Source organism: Panthera uncia, chromosome X (genome assembly GCF_023721935.1).
Source record: "Panthera uncia isolate 11264 chromosome X, Puncia_PCG_1.0, whole genome shotgun sequence".
NCBI lineage: Eukaryota > Metazoa > Chordata > Mammalia > Carnivora > Felidae > Panthera > Panthera uncia.
In genome coordinates, this window is record NC_064817.1 from 43653707 (window position 1) to 43659968 (window position 6262).

Below are 6262 nucleotides of genomic sequence, written 5' to 3' on the forward strand. Positions count from 1 at the left end.
TCAATCAATGTGATTCACCACGTGAACAAACCAAGAAAAGAAAAACCCATAGGGTCACTGCAATAAATGCAGAAAATCATTTGACAAAATCCAGTATCCACATATGATTAAAAAAGAAAAGAACTACTTGGCAAACTAGGACTAGAAAGGAACTTCCTCCATCTGATATAGGGCATCTAAAAAAACCCACAGCTAACTTCGTATTTAGTGGTGAAAGACTGAATGTTTTTCCCCCAAGATCAAACATAAGACAAGGATGTCCATTCTGACTACTTCTATTCAACATTGTACTGGAGCTTCTTACCAATGGAATGAAAAGAAAGAAAAGGCACCCAGATTGAAATGGAGGAAGTAAAGCTGTATTTAAGGATGAACTGACTGGGGCGCCTAGGTGGGTCAATGCAGAGCCACTTCAGATCTTCTGTTTCCCTCTCTATGCCCCTCGCCCCATATCTCTCTCTCTCTCTCTCAAAAATAAATAAACATTAAAAAATAAAGATGAGGGGTGCCTTGGTGGCTCAGTTGGTTGAGCACCCGACTTCGGCTCAGGTCATGATCTCATGTTCATGGGTTCGAGCCCCACATCGGGCTCTGTGCTGACAGCTCAGAGCCTGGAGCCTGCTTTGGATTCTGTGTCTCCCTTTCTCTCTGCTTCTTCCCTGCTCGTGCTCCCTCTCTCTCTGTCTCTCAAAAAATACAATGTTAAAAAAATAAAGATGAAACAATCATCTGTGTAGAAAATACAACTGTATCTACTAAACAATGACAAAAAACCCTACTAGAACTAATAAGTGAAGCCAGCAAGTTGCAAGATACAAGGTCAATATACACAATTGTGTATACCAATTGTATATAGCAATGAACAATTGGATATAGAAATTTTTTGAATTCCAGTTGTAATAACATCTAAAAATGTGAATTAGCAATAAATTTGACAAAAGATGTGAAGACCTGTATGCTTGTATTGCCGAGAGAGAGAACAAAATAAATGGAAAGATATACCTTCTTCACGTGTTGGAAAACTCAGTATTGTTAATATGTCGATTCTTCCTAAACTGATCTCTAGATTCAACATAATACCTATAAAAATCTCAGCAGGCTTTTTTGCAGAACTTGACAAGCTGATCCTAAAATTCATATGGAAGTACAAAGGCACTGTGGTGCCTGATACAGAGTACAGAAGCCTTGGTTAGAGTCCAGCCTTCCCATGGGATCAGGACAATCAATGGAGCCCACATAGAAAGCAAAATAGTGGAGGGGCCTCCACAAACAGGTCTACAAAGGATTTGAACAAGCAATTTCCTGAAGTTGAAAACCCAAAAAAGGTAACAGGCATAAGAAAAGATGCTCAAATGCATTAGTTATCAGAGAAATACCAAATAAAACTATGATGACATTTCACTTTAGATTTCATAGGTAGGCAACATTTTATTATTTAAAAATTTTTTTAATGTTTTTATTTATTTTTGAGAGAGAGAGAAAAAGAGCATGAGTGGGGTAGGGGCAGAGAGAGAGGGAGACACAGAATCTGAAGCAGGCTCCAAGCTCCAAGCTGTCAGCACAGAGCCCAACACGGGGCTCAAACTCATGAACTGCGAGATCATGACCTAAGCCGAAGTCAGACCCTTAACTGATTGAGTCACACAGAGTCCCGGTAGGCAACATTTTAAAAAGTTGAATCATGGGGCGCCTCGGTGGCTCAGTGCATTAAGCGTCCAACTCTTGATTTCAGCTCAGGTCATGATCTCATGATCATGGGATCAAGCCCTGAGTGGGGCTCTGTGCTGGGTGTGGAGCCTGCTTAAGATTCTCTCTGTCCCTCTCCCTCTGCCCTCCCCCACTTGTGCGCACATGCTCTCTCTCTCTGTCTCAAAAAAAATATTAAGAAAAATAAAAATAAAGAGTTGAATCATGCCAAATCCTGTGGCGGGAATGCAGGGGCACTTCTAGTGGTAGTGGAGACTTCAGCAACCATCACAGGGCTGAATGTGTCAGTACATAGTCGAATTCATTATCCCCATGAACTCTGAAGAAATTCTCACACAGATCCATAAAGGGTAATGTAGGAGAATGTTCATTATGGTGTGGTTTGCAACAGTGGGAAATTGGATCCATTCTGGGTGTCCCATCACCAGGGGAGTGCACAGGGAAATAGCAAGGGAGGCATGCCACAGTCAGCCTTTCAGCAGTTAGATCAGTGAGTTAGATATACACAGAGCAACACTGATGATCTGTATGTAGCACTGGGTGGAAAAAAAAGCGCCATGTAACAATGTGAAACATTGTTCACATAAGTTACAAATACATGCACATACACACCAAATACACATCTTACAAGAACTCACACAAACAAGGATATAAGTTAAACACATTCAAAGAAATGTCTGTGTGGCAGGATTTGGAGAGGAATGGGAGAGTGGATAATAGAAAATAAATAAAACACGAAAGAAGAAAAAAGAACTATATTCCTTTACTTTCAGTCACCCACTCCCATAGCATTCATCCTTGAGTATCTGCGCTTCTGGAAGGAGGAGTCAGCCCCACCTGTTCTCTGTTAACCTGAAGACAGAATGTCCAGGTGAGCCTGGCTCAGAGTATTTGTACTTGGCTAATTTGATCACCTGCCACCAAAGCTCTTGCACACCCTCCTTCCAAGCACCGCAGCAACCTGGTCTGGTGTGTACATGCATTCCACCCCACAGAAATTATCTGCTGTCATCAGCTCTTGGTGGGGAGAAGTCCTGGGAAGACTGGAAGTAGAGAAGTCATGGAACATAATGGAGAGTCGAGAAATAAACCCATGCTTATATGGCCAACTAATCTACAACAAAGGAGGCAAGTATATAGAATATACAATAGAGAAATATAGTCTCTTTAATAAATGGTGCTGGGAAAACTGGACAGCTACATTGCAAAACAATAAAATTGGACGATTTTCTTATACATTACACAAAAATAAACTCAAAATGGATTAAAGGCCTAAATGTGAGCCCCCAAACCATAAAAATTCCAGAAGAAAACCGAAGAAGTAATCTTTGACATCAGCTGTTATAACATTTTTCTAGGTATGTCTCCTGAGGCAAGGAAAACAAAAGCAAATATAAACTCCTGGTACTACACCAGAATAAAAAGCTTTTGCACAGCAAAGGAAGCCATCAACAAAATGACAAGGCAATCTACTAAATGGGAAAAGATATTTACAAATGATATACCTGATAAATGGTTAATACCCAAAATATATAAATAACTTATACAACTCAACACCCCCCCCCAAAAAAAAACCAATCTGATTAAAAAATGGACAGAGGACTTGAATAGATATCCAGATGGCCAACATGAAATGATGTTCAACATCACTCGTCATCAGGAAAATGCAAATCAAAACCACAATGAGATATCACCTCAAACCTGTCAGAATGGCTAGAATCAAAAAGTTAAGAAATAAGAAGTGCTGGTGAGGTTTTGGAGAAAAAGGAACCCTCATGCACTGTTGCTGGGAATGAAAATTGCTGCAGTCACTGTGGAAAAGAGTATGGAGGTACCTCAAAGAATTAAAAATAGAAGTACTGGGGCACCTGGATGGCTCAGTTGGTTAAATGTACAACTCTTGATTTTGGCTCAGATCATGATCCCAGGGTGGTGAGATCAAGCCCCATGTTGGACTCCACACTGGGCGTGGAGCCTGCTTAAGATTCTCTCTCTCTCTCTCTCTCTCTCTCTCTCTCTCTCTCTCTCACCCTGTGTCCCTCCCCTCCCCCTCAAAATAAAAATAATAAAATAAAAACAGAAGTTCTGTATTATCCAGTAATACCACTACTCGATATTTACCCAAGGAAAATGAAAACACTAATTTGAAAAGATATATACACCCCTATATTTATTGTAGCATTATTTATAATAGTCACCATATGGAAGTAACCAAAGTGCCTATTAATAGATGAATGGATAAAGAAGAAGTTATATATATATATATATATATATATATATATACACACACACACACACACATATATATATATATATATATTAAAATATATATTCAGCCACATAAAATGAGATCTTGCCATTTGTGATAACATGAATGGACGTGTAGGGTATAATACTAAGTGAAATAAGTTGGACAAAAAGGTAAATACCATATGATTTCATTCATATGTGGAATTTAAGAAACAAAACAAAGAAAAAAGAGACAAAAAACAGACTTAAATTCAGAGAACAGGTGGCTGTCAGAGAGGAAGTGGGTAGGGAGATGGGTGAAATAGGCAAAGGGGATTAAGATGTACAGACTACCAGGGGCGCTTGTGTGGCTCAGTTGGTTAAGCATCAGACTTCAGCTCCTGTCATGATCTCACAGTTTGTGAGTTCGAGCCCTGCGGGCTCTGTGCTGACAGCCTGGAGCCTGCTTCAGATTTTGTCTCCGTTGCTCTGTGCCCCTCCCCAACTTGCTCTCTCTCTCTCTCTCTCTCTGTCTCTCGAAAATAAGGAAACACTAAAAAAAATTAAGACATACGGACTTCCAGTTACAAAAGAAGTCAAGAGATGATCAAAGTACAGCATAGGGATGGAGCACCTGGGTGGCTCAGTGGGTTAAATGATTCTTGATTTCGGCTCAGGTCATGATCTCATGATTCATGAGTTGGAGCCCTTCATGGAGCTCTTTGCTGACAGTGTGGAGCCTTCTTGGGATTCTCTCCTTCTCTCTCTGCCCCCCCCCCACTTGTTCTAGTTCTTTCTCTCTTTCTCTCTCTCTCTCACAATAAATAAAAAAAACCTTTTTTTTTAAAGCACAGCATAGGGAATATACTCAATAAGATTGTGAAAATGTTATTTGCTGACAGGTGATGACTATGCTTATCATGGTGAGCACTGAACAATGCATAGAATTATTGAATCATTATGTTGTATGCCTGAAACGAATATAACCCTGTATGTTAAGCATACATTAATTTAAAAAGTAGATAATTCAGAGGGGTGCACTCACTATCAAACCATATTGTTACCAGACAACTAATTTCTGGTCCACACAACAACCCACTGGTACCCTAACTGTTGAGCTATGTATGGACTCACTCATGACCTTACCCACTGACTTCCTCTGAAGCATCTTTTTAAAAAAGTCTTGCATTTATTTATTTATTTATTTATTTATTTATTTAAGAGACAGAGAGAGAGAGAGAGAGAGAGAGAGAGGGAGAGAGAGAGAATGAGTGGAGGAGGGACAGAGAGAGAATGGAATAGAGGATCCAAAGCGGGCTCTGTGGTGGCGAGCCTGATGCAGAGCTTGAACTCGTGAACCATGAGATCATGCCCTGAGCTGAAGTCAGATGCTCAACCTACTGAAGGCCCCTCTGAGTGGTCATTTCTCCAAAGTTTCGTCTGTGGACTGCTGCCCAATGTTCTAGAAGAATTCAAAATGCAGCCCTTGGCTCATCAGCCCACTTCATAATAAAACTTAAAAACCAGTGGAGAAATCAGGAAACTGGACTCATGTCCCTACAAAAGGAAAGGACCATACCCTCATACCTTAGAGGTGCAGTCCCATGTTGGACCATGTCTTGGAAATTGCCTCTATAGTTTAAAAACGAGAAACTAGAAACTAGGGGCAACTGGGTGGCTCGGTTGGTAAGACTATTGATTTCAGCTCAGGTCATGATCTCACGGTTTGTGGGATCAAGCCCCACGTCAAGCTCTGGGCTGACAGCATGGAACCTGCTTGGGATTCACTCTCTCTCCCTTTCTCTGCCCCTCCCCTGCTCATGCTCTCTCTGTCTCTCTCTTAAAATAAATAAACATTAACAAATAATAATAATAAAAACAAGAAACTAAAACCTGGCTGTTGGAAAAATGAGTGCTTGTGTAAACCTAGCCATCCTCAACCTGGAAAAGAATCGTGGGGGTCTGAGTCTACTCAGACTGTGCCTCCTTTTGTCCCCCAATTTTAGTGGCCCTGTCTCTGTTGATGGGCAAATTAACATTTTTCCTGAACACTAAAGTCAACCTATTCTGCCTTTCCACTCCATGTTCAGTTTGCCTTGTCACATCTGTTGTTTGCTATAATTGAAATCAGGATTGAGACAATCATCCCTTATCTTATGAAATGGCTTCCTATCACCATGGGATGCCTCACTGAGCTATGTGCCTTCCTTCCTAACTCCTGCATGTCTACTAACACACCAGGTATAAATATTTCTTGCAAATTAAACATAGTAATATGCTGTAGGCCAGTTGGGCTATAATGACCTCCCCCTGCGATCTGTAACAA